The sequence below is a fragment of the Lycorma delicatula genome, chromosome 13 (genome assembly GCF_047948215.1).
Source record: "Lycorma delicatula isolate Av1 chromosome 13, ASM4794821v1, whole genome shotgun sequence".
Lineage (NCBI taxonomy): Eukaryota > Metazoa > Arthropoda > Insecta > Hemiptera > Fulgoridae > Lycorma > Lycorma delicatula.
This window is the reverse complement of record NC_134467.1, coordinates 27,919,165-27,934,243: the sequence shown is the minus strand read 5'-3', so window position 1 is coordinate 27,934,243 and position 15,079 is coordinate 27,919,165. Positions and strand designations below refer to the sequence as shown.

The window sequence follows — 15,079 nt, the reverse complement described above, 5'->3', positions numbered from 1 at the left end:
GAGGGGAAGATATAACGTTTGTGGGAGGGAGTACACAAGGTGAAGTGTAACCGGTAGAGGGAGAAGTTTTGCGTCTGTGAGATGGTATCCCGCTGTTAGTAAAGCTGGGTTCAGTCTGCCAGCAGCGAGACTAACTCGCAGCAGGGTCGAGATATATCGTGTATAACATTCGTTTTTAACACACCCGTGATATATAAAACTTGCCTATCTTCGGGACAATTCGTGTTATCTGTTATATACATCTACTCTACACAAATAAATAGTTACACATCTGTTGCATTGATACGTATAATACAATAAAATAAACTCAGCCGGTCTGAGTATTATAAAAACAAAAAATATATATAAACTATTGTGAATAATTTTATTAATACTACTATAAATAATACATTTTTATTAATAAAAAAATTATATATATATATAAATAAATATATAAAAATCTGATGTAAAATTCAAATTATAAGGACATACATATATTTTAACGTAAAGGTGAGTGTTTAATTTACAAACAAGCATGATACAATTTATAATTTACTAAAATTTATAATAAATTTTAAATTATATAATTTTTAAAATACATGAAAGCATCTTTTTAAATATTTAAATAAGTGGATCGAAGAAATCTATTATTTTACTTTTATAATATATACGTATATTATAATATAATTATAAAACCCCTATTAACCGGCTACTTATTAGGAGAACCAATTTTATTCTTCTAATAATTGTAATATATATATATATATATATTATATCAATATATGTATATATGTAAAAATAAAATTTAACCTATATAAAAAAACCATTAAAATTAATTGATATACAATCGAAAATCAGGTATTAGATTATATTTTTGAAAAAAAAAATTAAATAAATGTATATAAATAAATATATATATATATATATATATATATATAATATTATTTATTTATATATACATTTTATATATATAATATTATTATATATATATATATATATAACATTATTTATTTATATATACATTTTATATATATTATTCCCATAACAGTTGTAGGTAATTTGATATGAAAAGAAAACCAATCACTTCCAAAAATTTCAGAACAATTTTCAAATAATAATAAATCTTATTAAAGAAAATGAGGAGCGAAGTAGTTTTCCTATTTTTTTTTTTCATTAGCAAAAGATATATTGGTAAAAGAAAACTTTGACACGTATAAGAGTTTAATTAATTAGATTAAAAACAAATAATAATTACAAGAAAAAAAAAATACAAAGTAAAAATTTATAAAAATAAATAAAAATCACTTTATATTTTTGATCATATTTGAAATAATTAATAATTTTCAAAAATATGTATTTAAATACATATTTATGTATGTTTATAAATTATTTTATTAACTGATATATATATATATATATATATATATATAAAATTGTATTTATAATATTTTATTAATATCTGATGATGAAGATAAGAGGCGAAAAAGCTAAATTAAAAAAAAAACAGTGTATTAATTAGAAAAAATAAATTACATATATATATATATATATATATATATATATATATATATATATACTCATAAAAATAAAATAATTAACATAATTAATCGTTTTGTCAGTACATAATTTTATTTAACAGGCTTAAATAACGATTTTATAATATTACATTTTTTTTGTGTGTTTGTTGCCTTCGAATTAATTTGGGTTACAAATATTATATATATTTTTGGTCTGGTTATTTAAATTTTTTTTATTTTTGTTGCTATTATTTTTATAATTTTGTATTATATCTTATTTTATAAGATATTGGAAGGACAGGTAGAAGGGAAAAATTGTGTAGGTAGGCCACGTTTGGAATATGTAAAACAAATTGTTAGGGATGTAGGATGTAGAGGGTATACTGAAATGAAACGATTAGCACTAGATAGGGAATCTTGGAGAGCTGCATCAAACCAGACAAATGACTGAAGACAAAAAAAAATCTTATTTTATATAAATTATTTATCCAAAATAAAATTACTAATAAAACGCTATGTACCCCTTTATTTTAAACATAATACTAGAGAATGTACACAAGAGTACCAAATTATTTTAGTTTAGATGTAAGAAAACTTTTAAAAAACAAGATTTTGAATTAACTGTCCTCAAATATTTTAGAACGATATATGAAAATGTACGATAAAATTTTTTTATTATTTATTAACGGGAATTTCTTAATCATTATTTTACTTTTATTATAAAATGTATTTTGTATATTACAAAATGTAATCTTGATTAAATTTTATTTACATTTTGAAACCATTTTAGTTAAGTATTTGACAACATTTTAAGTATTATCTAAGCATATATTTTTTTGTTTTCTTCTGTATGACTTTATTTAAATTAAACACACCTGTTTTTATGAAAACCTGTTAAAGAGTTATTTCTTAACAGGACAAAATATTATACAATTTATGAAACCCAATAAATATATATTATCATTATTCAGAATTTAAGAAATGAAATATTTTTTTCGTTTCACTTGATGTCTCTCTCTTTCGTTTGGTTCTAAAACTTTTTACTGAATTTCTTCTGTTAATATTATATTTTATTTTAGAATTATTTTTTTTCCCGAAAAAATCATCTTTACCAATTTTTTTTAAAACTTTTTCTTGATTAATTCTTTATTTTATCAATTCCGGAGTTATTTCCTTCTTTATTTACGCATTTTTAATTTTTCCACGATTTTAATTTTATTTTCTGGTTAAAAGATGTAGTCGATTTTCTTCTGGGAATTCTGTTATCATTTATATTTAAAAGGTGACATAAAAACCAATATTCTCTCTCATATTATTTCTAGTATAATATTTTGTTGGGGTGGACTTTATATATATATATATATATATATATATATATATACGTAGTACCACCCCTTTATAGAACTAAATATTTTCTTTAAAAAAATTTTTTTTAGATATTTTTAAAAGGCCTTTTATTGATTATTGGTAAATATTCTGCAGCATATAACGGTTCTGGATGAATAAATTTATTCAAATGCCTTAATTTTGTATTTCCAGAGATAGATTTCTATTATATAAGTCTTTTGTTTATTTTTTTTTTTTTGTCTTCAGTCATTTGACTGGTTTGATGCAGCTCTCCAAGATTCCCTATCTAGTGCTAGTCGTTTCATTTCAGTATACCCTCTACATCCTACATCCCCAACAATTTGTTTTACATACTCCAAACGTGGCCTGCCTACACAATTTTTCCCTTCTACCTGTCCTTCCAATATTAAAGCGACTATTCCAGGATGCCTTAGTATGTGGCCTATAAGTCTGTCTCTTCTTTTAACTATATTTTTCCAAATGCTTCTTTCTTCATCTATTTTCCGCAATACCTCTTCATTTGTCACTTTATCCATCCATCTGATTTTTAACATTCTCCTCTAGCACCACATTTCAAAAGCTTCTAATCTTTTCTTCTCAGATACTCCGATTGTCCAAGTTTCACTTCCATATAAAGCGACACTCCAAACATACACTTTCAAAAATCTTTTCCTGACATTTAAATTAATTTTTGATGTAAACAAATTATATTTCTTACTGAAGGCTCGTTTAGCTTGTGCTATTCGGCATTTTATATCGCTCCTGCTTCGTCCATCTTTAGTAATTTTACTTCCCAAATAACAAAACTCTTCTGGGAAGTAAAATTACTAAAGATGGTCTTTTGTTAATAGATAATAAAATTCAATTTTGTTTATCAGATTTTAATTGAGAAAGAATTTTTTATATAAACATTTAAATTTTTTTTTTAGTAAAACTATCAATAAAAAAAATCTAACGTAAAAATTATCCAGTACCCTCCCTCTCTCTCTCTCTCTCTCTCCCTCTCTCTATATATATATATATATATATATATTGTTAGGAATGTAGGATGTAGGAGGAATACCAAAATGAAACGACTAGCACTAGATAGGGAATCATGGAAAGTTGCAAGTTGCATCAAACCAGTCAAATAACTGAAGACAAAAAATAAATAAATAAAAAAAAAAAATATATATATATAAATATGTGTGTGTTTTCGTAATGTTGAAATTAAAAATTTTATAATTTAAAAAAAAAAAATAATTTTAAAACAACTAAATTAATATTAGGAAGAATTATTATTATAAACACGCCGGTCGGAACTCGCTTCTTTCGGCCCTAACGTCTAGACCCCCGGCACCCACTCTTCCGACACCAGGACCACAGAGCTTGCTTCGCTCACCATTCACGCCTAGACAGAGGTCCCCGCCCCCTAATCCCCCCGCAGTGTTTGTTACCCTCATGGTTACAAGAATAATACTGATAAATAACAGTTAAAATATTCAGGCTTAATAGAAACCTGAAAAAGAAACTAAATTGATAGAATATTAGTAACCATGGTAACTAAACCTTTGAAGACGAAAAATTCATAATTTTATTTCTGTTGTCATGGTAATAGAAATATAATAATGAATTAAAGTGGATTAATTTTTGTTTCTTTAATGCAGAATATTAGACCGTTCGAAATAACTAATTTATAGGAAAAAAAATTTACCTGAACCTTTATAATTGGAAATTGTAAAGAATCTTATAATAGATGTAAAAAAAAAAATAAACGCGGGAGTGGTGAAGGGTTGAAAAGGGGTTATAACAATGATATTATTGCGATTTCCGGCGAAAGTTGACGTCAAAAAAATATTTGTGATAATTTATAAGACACAGAAAGGTATATTTTCACCAAGTTTCGTCAAAATTAAATTGTAGAATTGAAAAATAAAAAAATAAGATTTCTCCCATTTTTCTCAAAAATTTTAAAATTTTGTTAAAAAAAGTTGTAGATTTTTGTTAACCTCTATAAAAAATTTTGTTAACCTCTATAAAAGTTGTAGATTTTTGTATGATCTACAACTTAAGTATTGGAAAGTTTTTTTTTCAACCCCTCAATCCCCCACCGACCACCACCACCCCTTACGCAATTATTTTTTTTACGTTAATTATAACTCCCTTTACTATTTCCTCTTATAACAATTTTTTTTTTTAGGTGTAAATTGGTTGGACTATATCTTTTATTCACAATTTCACCCCGCTAGGGTCTAGGTCTATGGCTTAAAATCTTTCCTATGATAACATTAATGTATCCTAAAAATTTATAAGCAATCGGCTCATCGATTGGTTCTCGAATGATGCCAGAACAAATACACAAAACGAACAGACAGACAGACATACAAATACACTTTTGGCTTTTTTATTATTATTAATGAAAATGAAAATTAAATATATATATATATATATATATATATATATATATATACACGAAAAAATATTTACAAAAAAAAAGATTATAAATAAACACGCATTTTTATGGTTAAACATTCATCATCAGTTAACACTAAGTAAGGGGGATTAATAAAGGATATAAATAACATATTTTTGGCGTAATATTACAGGAATAATAATAACAAAAAAAATAATTAAAAATAATAATATAAATTAATTATTAATTATAAATAATATAATAATTTTTTTTTTGTCTTTAGTCATTTGACTGGTTTGATGCAGCTCTCCAAGATTCCCTATCTAGTGCTATTCGTTTCATTTCAATATACCCTCTACATCCTACATCCCTACCAATTTGTTTTACATATTCCAAACGTGGCCTGCCTACACAATTTTTCCCTTCTACCTGTCCTTCCAATATTAAAGCGACTATTCCAGGATGCCTTAGTATGTGGCCTAATATAATTATAAAATAACAAAATTTTAGTTTCGTAATACCTTTGATTTTTGAAAATTGTTTTTAATTAAGTTTATTTTACTTATGATTTTACTGCTAATAAATGGTTGAAAGATTATAATTAACTGATCTAAAATTATTAATTAAACCATCGGGTTGGTCTAATCGTAAACTCGTCGTCGTAAATCGGCTGATTTCGAAGTCGAGAGTTCTCAGATTCAAATCCTAATAAAGGCAGTTGCTTTTATTCAGATTTGAGTACTAGATTGTGGATAACAAGTGTTCTTTAGTAGTTGGGTTTCAATTAACTACACATCTCAGGAATGGTGGGCCTGAGTATATTCAAGACTACATTTACCGGTACAGTCAATTACCTTACACCGATAAGTCACAAACGACTTTTTAATTGTTCATGAAACTATAAATAAAATATAAAAAAAATGTAAATATTAATTGGTTTAAATATTGTTATAATTTAAATAAAATTCAATTAAAATAATTTATCATGTTTAATTTGAAGAATATTTCTTCCCGTGGAATATAGCTGGAATAGTTTTATTTAATGGAAAACTGTAGTATTCTGTCAAAAATTAGGTATCCGCTGTTTTCAAAATCTTTTTTCGTTTTGGGATCCAACTAATTCAATTACATAAAAAAAAAAATATATTTATATATGTATGTCAAATTATATCTCAGTATAGATTGAAGCGTTTTTCTTCAAAATTGGCTCAAATATTTTTATATATGGGAGCATTGATCATGGGGGTTAAGGAATATAGCAAAAAAAACAATTTCGATTTTCTTCAGAGAAATTTTCTCGAAAAATTTTACTAAAGCATATTTATACCTATAGCAAATTATAAATAATTAAAATAAAATATTTTCTAAATACAACTTCCAAATGATATATAAGATTTCTGTTAATTTTCTTTTTCTTCCTTCGTTTTAAATATTTTTTAAAAATTTTATTTAAAGTTAATTCTTCATATATCAAGAAATGCCTATATATATATATATATATATATATATATATATATATATATATATATATATATTCTTTGTTTATTATCATTGATCCCGGACATAAAATGCATAAACATTTTTTCAAAATTTTCTACTTCCTTGTACGAAGTAAAAGAAGTATTGTGATCATGAAAAATTTCGGTTTTAAGAATTCAACGGAAATATCCATTTTGACCATCCCTGAATCCATTTTGACCAGCTTCGGCGTGACGTCTGTACGTTCGTATGAATCTCGCATAACTTTTTATTCTTTGGTTTGTTTTACCTCCGGGTCCGTAATCAAGCAATTCATTCCGCAAAGGATGAGATGAATGTTTTGTAAAGTGTGTGAAAAATGCCATGCTTGACCACGATTCGAACCCAGGACCCTCCTGGTGAAAGGCCGAGACGCCACCACTCGCGCCACGGAGGCCGGCGCGTATCTCGCATAACTTAAAAACGATTAGTCATAGAATGTTGAAACTTTGGATTTAGGACTGTTGTAAGATCTAGTTAAGCACCTTCTCTTCGATTGCAATCGACTGGACTAAAAGTGTCCAAAAAATCAAAAAATATTTGGATTTTGAACTTTTTCTTAACTGCAGTAATAAGCTCTCATTGAGAACATTTCAACGATATATAATTAGTGGTATTTATTTTCATTGGTTCCAGAGTTATAGCCAAATAAAATTTTAATTAATGAAATATTCGATCTTACAAGGGGAAGGTACGTCAATTCGAATCCAACTTCATCTCCTTTTTATAACTTTTTTCTTTTTTGATTTAAATATATTGATTTATTAATAATTATTAACCTCTGATCAGAAGAATTGTATTGTTATTAATACAATAAAATTTTATGTACTTTTAAAAATGTGTTTATGAAATTTAATAAGAGTACAAGGAAGTCATGTGGTGTCCACATCAGATTTTTTAGCTTTCACTGAACGAAAGTAAGCTTTAAATAATCCCTCACTTACACTTTAGCGGCCGGACACTATGCTTTAATCGTCTACTATATTATGACGTCACAAGTGACCGATATTATTAAATAAATGAATAATATTTAAAGTATAAAAATTTATATAATGTGGCCGCTATTTATTTAATAGTACCGCCACACCGATGCGAATGAAATACGGTATGCGAGCGCGCTTTAGTACAATATTATTATATTTTACAATATTATAGTACAAAATATTGTATTTTGTATTTATCAAATAAAATTATAAATTACGTTGTGTGTGTGTAAGCTGTGCATCAGAAAAAAACCGCAAGACGGGAAAGTCCTACAACTTTGTTGTTAGATTTTTTTTCCTATTTAGCCTCCGAGAATTACCGTTCAGGTATTACTTTAGAGGATGAATTAGGATGATATGTATGAGTGAAAATAAAGTGTACAGTCTCAGGACGACCATTCCTGAGATCCTGAGTGGTTAATTGAAATTCAACCATCAAAGAACACCGGTATCCACGATCTAGTATTAAAATCCGTATTTACTAGGAGTTGAACGCTGGATCTATGGACTTTCAAATCAGCTGATTTGGGAAGACGCGTTCACCATTAGACCAAACCGATGGGTTTGTGTTATTAGCTGTTTTCTGCTAAAATCACTATAGTTTTTATGTTGAGTACCGCTTAACTTTCTAAGCTTTATTCTTTTATCACTTGTTGACGCGTTTTGGAGCCACTTCACTGTCAAAATATATTGTACTAGTAGTTTTAAATTTCCGTTCATTTTTTTTTTCTCTGTTTTCCTACATCCCTGGGCCGGACCTCCAAATAAGTATACTCGGCCCAGAGACGTGTCTTTTGACTCTGGCGGTCTTCCCGCCCACCAGTTTTACACCCGGCACGGCAGGTCAACAGCCCCGGTACTAGATCTTTTCTTGCCTGCCTCTAATTCCCGCCGACGAGGGCAAAGCCCGGCTATGACGTTACCCACCCCCGCCGACAGAAACCGGGTCTCGGTCTTTATGCAATTTGCCTCAAACCAGCGCGACCAGCACAAGGAGCGCGCGAACCCCCAAAACCAACCACGCCGGCCGGGTCTAAGTCTTTTAATTTTATCCCCGCGAAATCTCCCCGGAGTCCCTGTCCCCTCACCGAAACCTGCACGCCAGGGCATACAGGCTCTCAGAGACGGGGCTGTCCACCTATTCCTATTAACGATTGAATCCGTTCATCTTTATATAGCTTTTACTCAACGCCCCTCCCTATATTTCACGTCATGCCTTATCTGGTCTTCTATTTCTTTATTTGTTATGAATGGTTTTACTTATCTTTGAATTTTATTTATCTATTTCCTGTTTCCAATAAATTGAGGTTCTTGAAAAGGATATCCGCTTGACTGTTGATCTGTTAGTTTATAATTTTTTTATTGTTACTTTTTCATTTAAAGATTTCTAACTTTTCTAAAATTTTTATTTCTTTTTCCTTTACTGCAATTGTGGATTAATTTCATTGATTTTTCATTTTTATTAGAGTATGTCCTTTTATTGAACGTGTTGCATAATTAGAATTTTTTTTATTGATCTTTAAACGATCTGACATGTTTGTTATATCTTAATTTTAATTTTCTTCCCGTTTGTCCAATGTTTGTTAAATTGCATTTACATCTTATTTTGTACCATTAATATGTTTTTCTTCTATGTTATTATTAAAAAATCATTTTTAGTGTATTATTTGTATTTATAGCAATTTTAGTAGTATATTTACTAAAGAAATGATTAAATGGGTAAATTTTTTCCCAGTAAATGCTAATTTACTCCATTTAAAGGTTTTTTTATCGTTTGTTGTTTTAATTTCATTTAATTACTTCTATTTTTCTGATCATCTGCTTTTTGAAAAATAGTGTTTAATTCTTTTTTATATGCTGGTTTCTTTAATAGTAATTTATATAATCTATCTGTCATGTATCTAAAGACCGCTAATTTATGCTCCATTGGGTGATTCCTATGATGTTATCTGTAAAGATTTCTTTTGTGTATATTTCATAATCTAGATTACTATTAAGTCTAAACAAGTAATTTTTCCTCCTCCTTCTTTTTCTCATCGTATGTATAGGGTTATCATAAAAGAATGGTGCGGTTTCAGTAATTCATAGGAAGATTGTAGAGAAATTTCTAGATGTTATATTGGTATCCCTGAAAGCCTCCAACCCAAAGGTTTGTATATCAGCAATTGTAACCACAACGTCAGTTCTTGTATTGTTGTTGCGGTGAGTTTAGCGAGTTACTATGTTCTCGGATAAAGATAAAGTAAAGTGTGTTTTATTGATGACAGAATTAAAATCCGTAATTTTAGTTCAACGTGCGTTTCAACGTGAATTCGGAAGAGATCCGCCACACAAAAATAACATAACACGTCGGTTCAAACGATTCGAAGAAACCGGATCGGTTAAGAAACAGAAATCGACCGGCAGACCGAGTATACCAGACGAAACGGTTGAACTAATTAGACGATCGGCAATTAGAAGTCCTGGGAAGTCCATCCCCCGTCGAAGCGTCGAATTAGACATTCCAAAATCAACGGTTCACAAAGTTTTACGTAAAAAACTGAAATTACACGGTTATAAAATCCAGATACTGCATGAATTGAAACCCGATGATGGTATAAAACGTTACAATTTCGCTGTTGAAATGTCGGACAGAATAAGTGAAAACGAATCGTTTTTAGACGATATAATTTTTACAGCTGCATTCCAAGTGAATGGATGCGTTAACAGACACGATTCATGAATATGGGGCTCTGAAAACCCACACGCAATTATTGAGAAACAACGCGATTCCCCTAAAGTTAATGTTTGTTGTGGTGTGATGAAAAATCGTGTAATAGGGCCTTTCTTCTTTGCTGAAAAAATAATTAATTTAGTCGCGTATCTTGACATGTTAACCAATTATTGTTTTCCTCAGCCGGATGAACTCGAAAACATTCATCGACTTCATTTTCAACAAGATGGTGCTCCCCCGCACTTAAATGCATCGGTCACTGACACTTTGAACGAAAAATTTGGAGATCGATGGATAGGCCGGCAAGGAACCGTACTTTGGCCTCCAAGGAGTCCAGCCCTGACACCTTGCGATTTTTTCTTGTAGAGGTACATCAAAAACGTTGTTTATACGCAAAAAATTCGCGACCTAAACCGCTTAAAAAACAGGATTAATGAAGCGATGACAACCATTAACGAAGAAATGTTAACTAATGTTTGGAGAGAAGTTGAGTATCGTTTGGATATTTGTCGAGCGACTAAGGGCGCACGTATTGAAATTTATTAATTATGTAAAAAAATGTTTGAGACGACAAATTTGAAAAATAAAACACAAACTGTTAGTAATTCTGTTTTAATTTAAACCATATTCAAAACCGCACCATTCTTTTATGATAACCCATTCTTTTATTTAATGTTACGGTGAAATTTGTTCATTCCTTTCAGAATTTTTTCGTCATTATTATTTATTTCTTTTTTAATTACTAATAGAGTCATCCACGTACCTAATATACTCTAAATATATATATATGTTTATATATATATATATTTTTTTTCATATCTGGTATAGTTTCTTCTTCCATATTCTTCTTTCTTTTTCCTGTTTAGCCTCCGGTAACTACCGTTTAGATAATTCTTCAGAGGATGAGTGAGGATGATATGTATGAGTGTAAATGAAGTGTAGTCTTGTACATTCTCAGTTCGACCATTCCTGAGATGTGTGGTTAATTGAAACCCAACCACCAAAGAACACCGGTATCCACCATCTAGTATTCAAATCCATGTAAAAATATCTGGCTTTACTAGGACTTGAACGCTGTAACTCTCGACTTCCAAATCAGCTGATTTGGGAAGACGCGTTAACCACTAGACCAACCCGGTGGGTCTTCCATATTCTGTAATAATACTTCGTTCAGTATCGCTGAAAGTGGGTTATCCATGAAAAAAAATTGTTTTATTATTTATTTAGACTTAATAATGAAATATTGTATTTTAAAATAAAATGATTGTAAAGCAAATATCATAGTTTCTTTTTATTTGTATATATCTGTTTTGCATTAACAAAATAACTAAGTATAATTTTTCATTTTTTGTTTAATCAAATTCTCTAGAAAATTTAAAATTAAAAACATAAAAAAATACATTTAAAAAAATAATAAATAAGTTTTAAAGTCACAGATGTTTTATTATAAAATCATAATAACATTTGTAAACACTTGTGATTTTTGACGTAATATTACGTTCACGTAAAAATTGTCAAGAACTTCCCTTGTAATAATATGTTCTTGATTTTTGACTGGTTTTATTTTGTTTTCTACAGAAATATTACAACAGACTTCATATAACTAGTTACTTTCGTAGTCAATGTTCGTATACAAGCCATATATTACATCCAACTATTGATATCTAAATAAATTTGTTATATTCGTGTACTGAAAGTTAAAGCGAACGTGTGAACGTGTGTAGTTCTGTTTTCATTTTATTATTCGTAAAGTTTAACACAGTATTTTTTGAAAAGTTTTTCAATATTTATTTTTTCTTTAACGTTTTAATTTTACGTCTTAATTTTTTTTGTTCACTATAATTTATTAATTATAAAAAAAAAATAGTAATAAATAAATATAACAATTATCATCTACGAAATAAAACAAAAATTCTGTATAGAGTTGCATAACATTTTTGGCTTTGCTCTTTTTTTTTTTTTTTTGTCTTCAGTCATTTGACTGGTTTGATGCAGCTCTCCAAGATTCCCTGTCTACTGCTAGTCGTTTCATTTCAGTATACCCTCTACATCCTACATCCCTAACAATTTGTTTTACATATTCCAAACGTGGCCTGCCTACACAATTTTTCCCTTCTACCTGTCCTTCCAAAATTAAAGCGACTATTCCAGGATGCCTTAGTATGTGGCCTATAAGTCTGTCTCTTCTTTTAACTATATTTTTCCAAATGCTTCTTTCTTCATCTATTTGCCGCAATACCTCCTCATTTGTCACTTTATCCACCCATCTGATTTTTAACATTCTCCCATAGCACCACATTTCAAAAGCTTCTAACCTTTTCTTCTCAGATACTCCGATTGTCCAAGTTTCACTTCCATATAAAGCGACACTCCAAACATACACTTTCAAAAATCTTTTCCTGACATTTAAATTAATTTTTGATGTAAACAACTTATATTTCTTACTGAAGGCTCGTTTAGCTTGTGCTATTCGGCATTTTATATCGCTCCTGCTTCGTCCATCTTTAGTAATTCTACTCCCCAAATAACAAAATTCTTCTACCTCCATAATCTTTTCTCCTCCTATTTTCAAATTCAGTGGTCCATCTTTATTATTTCTACTACATTTCATTACTTTTGTTTTGTTCTTGTTTATTTTCATGCGATAGTTCTTGTGTAGGACTTCATCTATGCCGTTCATTGTTTCTTCTAAATCCTTTTTACTCTCGGCTAGAATTACTATATCATCAGCAAATCGTAGCATCTTTATCTTTTCACCTTGTACTGTTACTCCGAATCTAAATTGTTCTTTAACATCATTAACTGCTAGTTCCATGTAAAGATTAAAAAGTAACGGAGATAGAGAACATCCTTGTCGGACTCCCTTTCTTATTATGGCTTCTTTCTTATGTTCTTCAATTGCTACTGTTGCTGTTTGGTTCCTGTACATGTTAGCAGCTTTGCTCTTAATAAATTTTTATTTCAAATATACCGTAGAATTTTTTCCCGGGTGATTCAAAAATAATTTCACAAATTTAAAAGCATATAACAATTTATTTATATAATGTACAGATTCGATTGAGATCTCATTTCATTGCAAAACACATCAAGTTTTGACGCACGAATTCATTAATACAAAATTTAGTCACCAGTGTTTTAAAAATGGATACGTTTACTGGTGCGTGCTCGCTGCGTATTTTGGTTTCACGATTTGGATTCAGATATTGCTGATCAACGTAATTTGCTTAGAGTGTACGGTAGGGAGCCTCCTAGTAGTAAGATAATTAGTATAATATATAAACATTATGCCAAGTCTGGCCACTGATTAAGATTCTTCAACAGTATCTGCAGTGATATTAATTTTTGCTAAAATAAAAATCATAACTGGTAAAATTGTCAATATACTAAACTTGCTTTTTTAGATAACCTCTTTATATCAACACCTGATTTTTTTTTTAAATTAGTGGAATTAATTAAAGTCAAAAAAGTAAAAATTGAGCCTGAATTTAATTTTTATGACAGAGTGAATAAATTAAATGGTAAAAGGATTAAACTGAAAGGATTAAATTAATTAATGTTTTATTAATATAGCAAAATGATTCTATATTTTATTTTTATTTATATATAGAAAGAAACTTTACCAATAATAGTACATTGGAATTCATTAAATAATGGGGATACATCATTAAATGTTGCTAAAAAACATAAGTATTTTAATCTTATTAAAAAACTATGGTTGAATTTTAATTTAAATCAAGATGAATCAGAATGTAAAAGAAGAGGAAAAAGAGATATACATGAAAAATTAGAAGGACATTTTTTAAATAAAGCTATCTTTATGAAAAAGAAATGTGCGGAACTGTGTAAAATGGCAAATTATCATGCAAATGTATCAGCTTTTCATGCAAAGCTTGCTGATGGTATTAAAAAAAAAATATTCTATTTTCCTGGTATTGGATACTTAAATAAAATATGCAGTAATGTTTGTAATTATATTAAGAATAAATTAAAAAGAAAAACATAATTACTTCGTTCTATAGTTTTATAACTAGGAATCACAGATACATATATTTTATTAAAAATAAAGTAATTTTTAAACTGTATGCTTTTCCTTTAATAGTAAGGAGAGTAGAGAGGATTATATTCTTTATTATGTAGAATATTTAATGCAAATATATATATATATATATATATACATATAGTGAACTACATTTCTATCCTTTGATGAGTAAGAATGTCATCATAGAAAGTAACAAATGTTTCAGGCTACAGACATCTACAGAACCGAGAAAAAAACTTTTCCCTAAAATATTATTATTTATTCAAAGTATTAATTTAAAATGTGTTTTAAGTTAATAGAATTTAAGTTGGGTAAGATGGTACCCACATGTAGTGTAGGAGTAAGGATGTCGTAGTGCAACTACGACTCTATAAAACCTGTTAATTCAGCACACATGGAATGTCTCAAGAAATGAAACAGGAATGAATGTAAGAATAATTAAAGAAGTGTCTTTAATCATTTTGAAACCTTTAATCATTTTAATGATTTTAGACATTTCACCATTACTTTCTATGGCGTCTTAGTAGCTGTAGCTATGGCGTCACTTGTAGCTAATTTTAATTAGCTACAAGGGCCTCTTGCATTCCAAAT

General features: G+C 28.8%; 1 protein-coding gene across 1 annotated transcript in view; it reads left to right on the top strand.

The window, feature by feature from the left end:
- Positions 1–404: 404 nt before the first annotated feature.
- LOC142333705 (5-hydroxytryptamine receptor-like) overlaps positions 405–15,079 on the top strand; it is a 738,869-nt gene continuing 724,194 nt past the window's right edge. Inside the window, exon 1 of the mRNA XM_075381137.1 lies at positions 405–489. The gene's annotated coding sequence lies outside the window, so the exon portion shown is untranslated. The remainder of the gene's footprint in view (positions 490–15,079) is intronic.